This window comes from Tribolium castaneum, chromosome 2 (assembly GCF_031307605.1).
Source record: "Tribolium castaneum strain GA2 chromosome 2, icTriCast1.1, whole genome shotgun sequence".
NCBI classification, from domain to species: domain Eukaryota; kingdom Metazoa; phylum Arthropoda; class Insecta; order Coleoptera; family Tenebrionidae; genus Tribolium; species Tribolium castaneum.
In genome coordinates, this window is record NC_087395.1 from 1312546 (window position 1) to 1325782 (window position 13237).

Below are 13237 nucleotides of genomic sequence, written 5' to 3' on the forward strand. Positions count from 1 at the left end.
TTAAACTTCTGAATACCCAATTTTAAACATTTGGAGTTTCTTATTCTTTTTTATAAATTTAGAAATACCAAAGGAAAGATTTTGCCCTAAATATTTCGTAAATGGCTAAAGTTGGATATAGGGAAAGCCTATGAAAACTACCTTAAAATAACTTTAGTAATCCAAAAACGCATTAAAAAATATAGCTTTCTATTTAAAATAAAGAAGTTGATAGCGACTTCCGGTATAATCGGAAGTGTCACCATCTTGAAAATATTTTCATTGACCAGGACCTAAGAGATTATGATTGAATACAAATTTTCAGATGACTATTACAGGCTGACCCAGGGGTGCGTAATCGGTCTATAACTTTTTTGTTATTGAAAATATTGCGATGCCGTTTCTATTATCCGATAGATCAACTTAAAGTCCACAAAATAAAAATACTTATATTTTATACAGGATGTTGTTATACAGTGTGATCATCTAAAGTTATGTTTTTTTTAATGAAACACTCCATATATTTTTGCATAATTAGATTCTACGTAAAAAAATTATGGTACTTTGTATAAACCATTATAGACCTATCTTTTTTGTTATGGAATTATTCAACTTTTTGTGCTAAAAACAACCCACATTTAAAAATTCACTGTGAAGCCCCCGACAAATTTTCAACAGAAAACCTTAGAATATCTTGTAGTTGTAGCATATAGTCAACTTTTCGTTATAATGCACAGATAATGTACAGGGTGTGCCAAAACGCAAAAAGTTGAATAACTCATTTTTGTCAAATGGAACACCCTGTAGGTGCTTACACCTATCAATAGTACTTTTGAAAAGCTTTCTAATGAAGTGCGGTTTGTAAACCAAATTTAAAAGATTTCTCGAGATTTTCAAAAAAAAAATATTTTATTACAAAAAAATCAATTTTTCAAGTAGGCTCCTGCCACAATGTTTTCAAAGTAAGACAGTTCTTTATCTCGCTAGTGTTATTAATTGCTTGATGCAACAATGGATTTTACTCAGCAAGAATTGATCAACATGGTTTACTGTATTGGTGAAGCCGATCGAAATGTTTTGTTAGCCAGCAGAATCTATCGTCATAAATATCCTGATGCAAGAACACCACAAGTTCTTTCTTTTCAAAAGCTAAAGGACCGATTTAAGAACTCTGGTAGCACCAAGTACGAAACGAAAGAAATACTTGGAGGGAGGATTGATCAGGACAGTGAATTAAATGTTCTGCTCATGTTAGAAGAAAACCCGAATTTAAGCACGCGGGAAATTTCTAGGCAAACAGACATTTCACAAAGCAGCATCAACAGGATTATATTAAAACATAAATTTCATCCATATCATTTAGAATTACAACTACATGGGGACGATTTTCGAAAAAGGATAAATTCTTCTGAAATTATGCTTAATTTGATTAGCGAAAATAGAAATTTTATTAACAAAATTCTGTTTACCGATGAAGCGACATTTAAAAGTAATGGAAGTGTGAACAGACACAATATGCACTACTACTAAATGTTTGGGGGGGAATTGTTGGCACACATGTAATAGGTCCATTTTTCTTTGATGGTGTTCTCACTGGTGCCCAGTACCTACAATTTCTGCAGGAAAATCTCCCTGTCCTAATGGAAAATGTGGATCTGAATACAAGAAGGGAGTTATGGCTGCAACAAGACGGTGCTCCAGTGCATTATCATAGAATTGTTCGGCAGTATTTGAATGAAGCATTTCCAAATAGATGGATAGGAAGAGGAGGGCCTATTGCTTGGCCACCTCGCTCGCCCGATTTAACAGCAATGGACTTTTTTATGGGGAAATGTAAAGGACAAAGTTTATAGCGTTAAACCAACGACGGCTGAAGATATAAGGAATAGAATTTCTGAAGCATTTCAGTCCAGCCGCCGGTGGTTTATTTGAACATCTACTTTAAAATTTTTAATATTAATATTTTTGTTACTTATTATTTTATTGTTATTTAGTATTTTTTAATAATAATGTTCATTTTTGCTATTGTTAATTGTTCTTCTATAGGAATTATAATGAATAATAATATTGTTATAAACATTGTGTTATTTTAATTCTCAACTGTACCAAGAAAAGTAATTCTTGTAAAACAAAAATTTTACTGATTTTTTTTGAAATAAAATACATTTTTTTTAAAATCTTGAGAAATCTTTTAAATTTGCTTTACAAACCGCACATCATTAGAAAGCTTATCAAAATTTCTATTGATAGGTGTAAGCAAATCAAGTCACCAATGACATTTGAATGTAATGTGCCGCTTAATTTAAATTGTGAATGTCGTCAACGTGACAGATCAGTCAGTATAATGCAAAAAGGCTTTGAATTTAAAAACGAAAGAGAACGGAACAACAAAAATCACGGGAATATAAGACACAAAGGAAGGCAAAATCTATACTTGAAACAACTTTGCCGAAAAATGCAAAAAAGTGAGTAAAAAAACTAATTCAAAGATTTGACAAAGATAACAATCCTTAGACTAATTTAAATTCCATAGTCGACTTGATGAACAACCATTTTTGAACACATTGTATTTTAAGAAATTACAAATATCATTTTTTGTGTCACAATTTACAATAATTGTAATGGATTGTCATAAAACTTTCAACATTTAATCCACTTTAAGTTTGGTTTAGTTATCGATTATCCTTTCAAGCACATCCTTTTGTGCCACGAAAATGAAACGTTACAAAGAATTAACCAGCAAAAAATTTGTAAAAATCTTGCAGACAATTTCTGCAATAACAGCCTTATCAGTGCCTGATTTATTCACATATGGTGGTTTACCAGTAATTTACATCCTCTACTCAATTTTAATCGCCTTCACTTTAGTTGCATTAAGCGTTTACACGTTGTATTTCAAAGTGATTTATTTTTACAAAAATTTACTAGCCACCGTTTCAATTTTGGACAGTGTTTACAATTTATTTCCAAACTTTTTAAATTGTGGTGCTTTTTATTTTGCTTATTTCAAGTGGCAACTCCTGTGTATTTTTATAACGTTTGAAGCAGAATTAAAAAACGATCATTTTTTTCTTATTACAACCCTAACGTAAATTTTAAAACATTCGGAGTTATTTACAAAAAACTTGTTTTTGCCTGCTATTTTATTAACAAATTTAATGAATAAAAATCGAAGATGGCTCTAACCCTCTTTATTTTTATATCATTCGATTCGGAATTTAAAAAGCAACATGTTTTGTTATCACAACCATATTGCATATCACACTTTTAGAGTTATTTCTCAAAAACCTTAACCTCGTTCGACTTTTAATTATTAGTCATTTGTCATCGACAGAATGAGTTTTTAGCAAATAATTTCGAATGCGTTAGGATTTGCAACAGACTTGTGATAATAAAAAAAAATCTTTTTTAATTCTGCATCGATTGACATAAAAAGTAACGGTGTTGAAATCATCTTCGATAGTATGTATTCATTAAAATTGTCATTAAAATATTTGACAAAACAAGTTTTTATCAAATACCTCCGATTCTATTAGGATTTACGTTAGTGTTGTAATACAAGAAGTTGTTCGTTTTTTAATTCTGCATCAAAGAGTATAAAAATAAATAGGGGTTGCCATTTAAAATAAGTAAAATAAAAAACTCTAAAGTTTTAAAAGTTTGGAAATAAATTATAAACACCCTGTAGTATTTCAAATCAATCGAACTTAACTAATAAGTCTGTTAGACCTTGTTCAAGACCTACCTGGTAATAATGTCATCAAAAAACCACTGTTTCTATTTTTTAATAATTTTTCAAAGCAAAGATGTAAAAAAGTTTTTTTGGTTTTTATTTTTTTTTAACAGTAACCCCTGAACCGATTTAAACAAGTTTTTAGGGACATGTAAGATGCTAAAAAGGTATCATAGTATCTTTTAGTATATTATATTAGTATAGTATCATAGAGTATAAATAATATCTAGAAAATATGGAAACTCCAACTTTAATAATAACTGAGCTACAGAAGACGGGAGCTGGGCTGGACCAGCCTGTAGATCGATGCATAATGATATTTTCTACAATTAAATGAAATAAAACTTGGCATTTTATTTGAAAAAAATTAGTTATGGGTGCTTAAACTTCTGAATACCCAATTTTAAACATTTGGTGTTTCTTATTCTTTTTTATAAATTTAGAAATACCAAAGGAAAGATTTTGCCCTAAATATTTCGTAAATGGCTAAAGTTGGATATAGGGAAAGCCTATGAAAACTACCTTAAAATAACTTTAGTAATCCAAAAACGCATTAAAAAATATAACTTTTTATTTGAAATTCCGGTATAACCGGAAGTGTCACCATCTTGAAAATATTTTCATTGACCAGGACCTAAGAGATTATGGTTGAATACAAATTTTCAGATGACTATTACAGGCTGATCCAGGGGTGTGTAATCGGTCTATAACTTTTTTGCTATTGAAAATATTGCGTTGCCGTTTTTATTATCTGATAGATCAACTTAAAGTCCACAAAATAAAAATACTTTTATTTTATACAGGATGTTGATCATCTAAAGTTATGTTTTTTTTAATGAAACACCCCATATATTTTTGCATAATTAGATTCTACGTAAAAAATTATGGTACTTTGTATAAACTATTATAAGCCTGTCTTTTTTGTTTTTGAATTATTCAACTTTTTGTGCTAAAAACAACCCACATTTAAAAATTCACTGTGAAGCCCCCGACAAATTTTCAACAGAAAACCTTAGAATATCTTGTAGTTGTAGCATATAGTCAACTTTTCGTTATAACGCACAGATAATGTACAGGGTGTGCCAAAACGCAAAAAGTTGAATAACTCATTTTTGTCAAATGGAACACCCTGTATGTGCTTACACCTATCAATAGCAATTTTGAAAAGGTTTCTAATGAAGTGCGGTTTGTAAACCAAATTTAAAAGATTTCTTGAGATTTTCAAAAAAAATGTATTTTATTACAAAAAATCAATTTTTCAAGTAGGCTCCTGCACAATGTTTTCAAAGTAAGACAGTTCTTTATCTCGCTAGTGTTATTAATTGCTTGATGCAACAATGGATTTTACTCAGCAAGAATTAATCAACATGGATTACTGTATTGGTGAAGCCGATCGAAATGTTTTGTTAGCCAGCAGAATCTATCGTCAAAAATATCCTGATGCAAGAACACCACAAGTTCTTTCTTTTCAAAAGCTAAAGGACCGATTTAAGAACTCTGGCAGCACTAAGTACGAAACGAAAGAAATACTTGGAGGGAGGATTGATCAGGACACTGAATTAAATGTTCTGCTCATGTTAGAAGAAAACCCGAATTTAAGCACGCGGGAAATTTCTAGGCAAACAGACATTTCACAAAGCAGCATCAACAGGATTATATTAAAACATAAATTTCATCCATATCATTTAGAATTACATCAAGAACTACATGTGGAAGATTTTCAGAAAAGGATAAATTCTTCTGAAATTATGCTTAATTTGATTAGCGAAAATAGAAATTTTATTAACAAAATTCTGTTTACCGATGAAGCGACATTTAAAAGTAATGGAAGTGTGAACAGACATAATATGCACTACTACTAAATGTTTGGGGGGAATTATTGGCACACATGTAATAAGTCCATTTTTCTTTGATGATGTTCTCACTGGTGCCCAGTACCTACAATTTCTGCAGGAAAATCTCCTTGTCCTATTGGAAAATGCAGATCTGAATACAAGAAGGGAGTTATGGTGGCAACAAGACGGTGCTCCGGTGCATTATCATAGAATTGTTCGGCAGTATTTGAATGAAACTTTTCCAAATAGATGGATAGGAAGAGGAGGGCCTATTGCTTGGCCACCTCGCTCGCCCGATTTAACAGCAATGGACTTTTTTTATGGGGAAATGTAAAGAACAAAGTTTATAGCGTTAAACCAACGATGGCTGAAGATATAAGGAATAGAATTTCTGAAGCATTTCAGTCCACCCGCCAAGACAGTCATTTTGTATCGAGGAAAACGGTGGTTTATTTGAACATCTACTTTAAATTTTTTAATATTAATATTTTTGTTACTTATTATTTTATTGTTATTTAGTATTTTTTAATAATAATGTTCATTTTTGTTATTGTTAATTGTTCTTCTATAGGAATTATAATGAATATTAATATTGTTATACATTGTGTTATTTATTCTCAATTCTACCAAGAAAAGTAATTCTTGTAAAACAAAAATTTAACTGATTTTTTTTGTAATAAAATACATTTTTTTTAAATCTTGAGAAATCTTTTAAATTTGCTTTACAAACCGCACATCATTAGAATGCTTATCAAAATTTCTATTGATAGGTGTAAGCAAATCACGTCACCAATGACATTTGAATGTAATGTGCCGCTTAATTTAAATTGTGAATGTCGTCAAAGTGACAGATCAGTCAATATAATGCAAAAAGGCTTTGAATTTAAAAACTAAAGAGAACGGAACAACAAAAATCACGGGAATATAAGACACAAAGGAAGGCAAAATCTATACTTGAAACAACTTTGCCGAAAAATGCAAAAAAGTGAGTAAAAAACTAATTCAAAGATTTGACAAAGATAACAATCCTTAGACTAATTTAAATTCCATAGTCGACTTGATGAACAACCATTTTTGAACATATTGTATTTTAAGAAATTACAAATATCATTTTTTGTGTCACAATTTACAATAATTGTAATGGATTGTCATAAAACTTTCAACATTTAATCCACTTTAAGTTTGGTTTAGTTATCGATTATCCTTTCAAGCACATCCTTTTGTGCCACGAAAATGAAACGTTACAAAGAATTAACCAGCAAAAAATTTGTAAAAATCTTGCAGACAATTTCTGCAATAACAGCCTTATCAGTGCCTGATTTATTCACATATGGTGGTTTACCAGTAATTTACATCCTCTACTCAATTTTAATCGCCTTCACTTTAGTTGCATTAAGCGTTTACACGTTGTATTTCAAAGTGATTTATTTTTACAAAAATTTACTAGCCACCGTTTCGATTTTGGACAGTGTTACAATCGCTTCAGTCACTCTAACCAACGTTTTGTCAATTTTTTTCGCCGTCATTTTCCGCCGACGAAAAATCGTGTCATTGGTTAAAAACTTGCAAGAAATCGAACGAGTTTTAAACGAAAAGTTTCAAGTCTCGTGTGAAATCAATGAGAAAAGTCTTTTAATTGTGTTTGGATTATTGGAGACTTTTCTTTTTTCGTATGTTGCGTTTGATTGCGTTTCGCAGATAAGGACACATGGATTTTTTCTGTACAGTCTTTCGGTTGTTATGCATTTGAATGTTTTTCTGGTTTCGATAACCGTGTCTCAGGTGCAACTTTTCTCCACTTGTATCAAACAATATTTTAGTGTTGTTAACGAACAATTGGCCACAACAAAAGTGGCAACAATAAAAATGAAGTTTTTTCTTCAAACTTACGACAAGTTGTGTGATATTGTTGATTTGGTGAGCGATTCGTACGGAATACAAATTGCTTGTGTCACTTTCATTATCATAATTTGTCTAATTGAAAGCTTGAATCTGATGATGAAATGTGCACTACGTGTTCAAACTCTTGGTGAAGTTTGGCCGATTACTCTACTTATTGCAGACACTTGGAACTCCATCATTTATATTGTTAGTTGATTATTTAACTATTTTTTGACTAAATTAATATTTTCAGCTTTTTGGTATTATTTTATCGATTTGTTGTCAACAAGTATCAAATGAAGCCAACAACACGTCAGTACTGTCTTATAAAATTCTTTTGAATTTTCCCTCACGTCCTAAGTCACAAAACGATGAAATTAACAAGAGTGAACTTTTGCTTCTTGCCGAACATTTGAGTCAAAGAAGAGTCAAATTTTCAGCAGCTGGACTTTTTGATGTTGATCACACAATGTTGTATATGATTTTTGGGTCAATTGCTGCCTATCTTGTTATTGTCTTACAATTTAAATAAATTTGCTTATTTGTGTTGTTACGTTTGGAAAATCCACCCTGACTTAGAAGGGCGGGTCAGGGTGTAATTTTAATGCCCTTAACGGCGTCAGAGTGAACGGCTGACGTCGGAGCGTCAATGTTCCTGTTCCTTCTGTGATGTCCGCTTTTTTGTCAACCTTACAAAGAAATGTTTTTTTCTTCCTTATATGTGGCTCGGTGCGTCCCGCATTCAGTTGTGGGCAAACTTGAATGTCGCAGCCTTTTAGTGCCCACTGTCCTGAAAATGTTTCTGGTTAAAACCGTAGGTTGGTACCTTGATAACTTAGTTGGGAAAATCGTCGGAAATGCTATCCGTTAGGGCCGGATAGCCTCCTTATTTCCTTTTGCCTGCCCTAGGGGTTCCCATGTGGGCTATGGGGGCCTTAGTTTAATTGCCCATGTCATTGTTTACATTTTCTTATCTGTTTTGAATTTGAATCTAACCTGTAATTGTCAATCTTAGTTACCTTTCTAAACTCCCTAGTTTTCCTCTTATCTTCTGTTTAGCGCGTAAATTTTAAATTTTCGTTTCCGTTTCACTTTTTTTCTGAGTCTCGTTCTTTAAAACTCCGAACGGAAATCGTTCTAGCACTTTTGTCCTAGCTCCGTTGTGGGAGTCATCTCGAGTGATCAGATTTTAGATCATCTCACATTATTGTGGAGATTTGCGGTCATCGAGTGTGAAAATTTAAGTATCGTATGGAGTGATTCGTTGTGAGTGCAGCTTCACTAAGATTTTCGTGGTAAATGCTCGCACCATCGCCGTAGCCGAATAGTCGGATTCGCAGGACAAAATTCTTTTGCTAACACGAGGAAGCCGCCCAACATCAAAGGTACCGAATTGATTCTGATGAGCCCTTTTCTTTGTTTTCTTGGTTCAGTGTGTATTTCGATTTAAAGGCTTCAAATTGGGGGGAGTAAAGCCTTCGAGGGGACCTAACATCCCATCATCTCTCGTTCCGGACGTGGTCCTTCGCCGTTATCACCAAACCCGCCATCTGCGAGGTCAACAGCTACCTCTGAGGGAGCCCCTCATCGAAAAGACGGTCAGGCAAGCCTGTGTTAATTACGGATGCGCCGGAACCCCCCTAACCTCGAGCCTTTTTGCTGTCTCGTGTGTTCTCTTTCTTCCAATTTTTTTTGTTTGATCGCCTCACGATCAAAGGTAATATTGCTGATCTCATTTTGTAATTTAATATATATAATTTCGTTGTAAATCGTCTCTGGACATATCGGTTGGTAGATTCGGTTATTAATTTTGCGCTTATCGATATCAGTCACAAAACATAGATCTATGAGTTTGCGGCCGACAAAGAACAATATTCCGAGCACGTGATCGGTATAAGAGAATCACTTTTCTCCTGTCTACTTGTCCAGCGTAGATAGAATAGTATTTTTTTATTTCTTTAATAATTTTTAATTTCCTACATTTTCTAAATCTTTGTTATATAATATTTTAATCCATTAAAATTTAATTTCGGGGAAACCCCTTTTTCTTTCCTTTCTTTTTTTCCCCCTCTAGTTGGGGTTATACAACTAGTGGCGCCCAATAACTTCGGTTTATAGTTCTTTGTGATCACCCACGCCCAACACCCAGAGCCGGCTGGCACCAACTTGTGTTACTTAGGTAACAGTGTTACTGATAAGCTGGTATTTACAAAATAATAAATCAAATCAAAATATAATTTTGTGTTTTGTTTTTATTGTTTTTCTTTTTTCCTATCAATTCTATTCAGATTTTTTAGTAATAATAATAATAATAATTTATTTATTTTCAACAGACGGATCATCCAATTACAGAAAATAAAATTAAATTAAATAAACTAGAAAAAACTAGAAACATTACAAAGGTAGAAATAGAAATAGAAATAGAAATAGTTTTATTGGTACCTAAAAACAGTGTCATAATACAAGTCAATAAAATAAGAAACGTACAAACTAAAAAAAAACAAACTTACAAGTCACTAAAATTACAGCGAAAATATTCATCAAAGTCATAGACACAATTCACAATAAAAAATCTTTTTACTACTATATAAAAGAACTGACTGAACAAGGGCAAAGTATGCAACTCTAACAGCGGATAGAGATATATTGTTCACTAACTGTCTAAATAAAAATTTTAAATTTGCTTAGTTTCGTTGCAAGCGTGTTACCTTGATGGTCCCATAGTAACTTGTCATCTATAGTGATACCTAAAATATTAGTACTAGACCTTTTGAAACTTTCATCAATGTTACTGCAGTTTTTTAATGTAAACAACATATCAACTGTTTTTGTTGTATTCAAGCCCAGTTGATTCGAAGAAAACCATTTGCTGGCCAACAATTTCGCTTGATCACTGTTTGCTGTAGCTGTGTCCAAGGTCTCACCACTGTTGAGTAGTGACGTATCATCCGCAAATAATGTCACTTTGGTGTTCTTTAAACAATATGGAAAGTCATTAACGTATATTAAGAAAAGTAAAGGACCCAAGACAGATCCTTGAGGGACACCACACTCAACAGGAAGACTCTCAGACACAGTATTTTTAAAGTTGACACTTTGTTGTCGATCACTTAAATACGAAGATAATAATTTGCAATTATTTGGAAGAATATTATAGTAGAACATCTTGCGAACTAATTTGGTATGAGAAACACAATCAAATGTCTTACCTAAATCAAGGAATGTGGCTTTTGCAAACTTTGCATTTTCAAAACATTAATTAATAAAACATTTAGACCATTAACTAAAATTAGTGAAATTTGTAAATTTTAGGTTAGAATTTGGCATCATTTAAAAAAATGAGTTATTCAACTTTTTGCGTTTTGGCACACCCTGTATATTATCTGCGTGTTTTAACTAAAAGTCGACTATTAACTAAAACTACAAGGTATTCTAAGTTTTTCTGTTGCAAATTTTTCGGAAAATATTCATAGGCAAATTTGCAGTAATTTTTCAAAAATAGGTGTTTTTTATTTATAACGAAAAGTTGAATAATTCCAAAACAAAAAAAGATAGACCCATAATAGTTTATATAAAGTTACATTATTTTTTTGCGTAGAATCTAATTATGCAAAAATATATTGGGTGTTCCATTTAAAAAAAATATAGCTTTGCTTCACCACCCTGTATACAACACCCTGTGCATAATAAAAACATTTTTAGTTTATGGACTTTAAGTCGATCTTCATTTATTCTTCGGATACAAGGCTCATTTGATTATTTTTTAAACAGCAACTAGTGTCAAATTTAATATTTTTGAAAAGAGCATTTCTTTCTAAGTTCTATGGTATAACACATGCATACCTTAATTTAATCGAAACTTAAAAATTTTGAAAAATGTAAAATTTTGGTAGCCTTGAAAATGTTGTCTTTATCTATCGTTAGCTCTTTGCTGTTTAAACATTGACCAAAAAATAAGTAAAAGTTAAAAAAGTTGTGAAAATAACACTTTCAACTGAAAAAGAACACGTTTTAATTAAAAAAAAATTAAACACGAAATACTTGATTTTTATGCTATGAAAGATGATCAACAGGAGATTTTTTTTCGGTCAGTTTTACTTAAATGTACCATTATTAAACTAATTATTGCACCCAAGTTTAATTTTTGGCTAATATACGAGTGACATATATTACTAATAACAGTATTTTCAAAGCTAACTTAGTTTTACTATTCCAGAAAATTTTTGAACTTTTTCCTTTTAATAAAAGTTAAGGTGGGTATTATGAAACAACACCGAATTCAGAAAAAAATGATTAAATTTGACTCATTGTGTCATTTAAAAAAATCATGTTAGCCTTGTATTTTTAAAATAAATGACGATAGAAATTTGAAAAGGCTCTCAGATTTAAACACTTTTAACTATTTACCAAATACCAAGATTCCTGTTAAATTGTTCTGAAAATATTTAACTGTATCCATAATTTTTAGCGACTCTGTACTTTCCCTTCAAAATTTATTAACAATGAAATTATTGTTGATAAAAAACACAATTCAATTTTCATATTAATGTTGTGCGATATTTTAAATCAATGAAACTTTTTTTCTACATGATTATTTATTATGTTTAAGTGACCAAAATCGCGACAAAAATTGAAAAAATCAAACATGTGTTGACTTTTTTTGAACTTTTAACAACTTTAGAGGGATGTAAAGGTATATAAAACTATGCTTGAACGAGTTTAAAAAATATTTTTTTCACATTTTTGAAGATGTTACTCAGGAAATTTTGGAAAAAAAAATAAATATTTTACATCTTGTACAAAGCTGGGATAATACGGAAAACGAGCCGCTGAATTCACTGGGACAAACCGTTTTGCTCTACAACTTTTAGTTTTTGAATTATGATTTTTTTTTCATGTAAACAATTTCTTTATTTTCTCAATTACGGCAAAACTATTTGAGAAGATGGAAATGTGTTGATTTCAAATTATGTGAAATGACTCGGGAAATCGACTGGCGTCGAGAAAATTGCTAAATTACCAATAGTTTCTTAGTTACGAATTTTTTTAAATTTCACATATTGTTTTTTTATCTGCAATTTTCTCGAAAACTAGCAGTCGGAGGACAGTAGTCTTTTTTTGAAAAAGATAGAGAATTAAAAGAACTTTCCAACGATAGTAAACTTCATTGGGTTATCTCTTACAGTTTTGAAGTTATTGCTCGATAAATGTTCCGCGTACCGAAAGTTAACAAAAATCTCACAAAAGTTGGAAAAATAAAAAAATCTTACCTATTGACTTTTATTGTACTTTTAAATCAATGAAACTTTTTTTCTACATGATTATTTATTATGCTTAATAAAAGACCGGTTTTTCAAAACTTCTTTTTTTTGGTAATATTTTTTTTAATGTTAATACTTGATAGAGTTACTATTTTTTCCATACCGGGTGCTCAATAACTGGCGCACCAACTCATTGGTATGTGGTAGAGAATTGCTTACACATAAAGGTAAAAATAGTAAAAAAAATTTTTGTATTAAAGTTATTGATAAATAACTAATTTTAGGTAAATGATATGTGGCAACGTTGTCTAACAGTCATGATCGCTATAGAATTTGAGCCACAATAAAAATAGATTATTTTTGAAACAGTTTCCTAGGAAATAATTCCCAGTGTTGGCACATTTACACATTGCGATTTTTTTGATAAATTTTAATTTTTTTAAATTAAAAAAAAACAAAGTCTGACAATAAATTTATAAATAATTATCGTCGTTATGTTAGGGAACGATAACTTAATGTGAAACATGAAAACATTAAAAAATTATGAA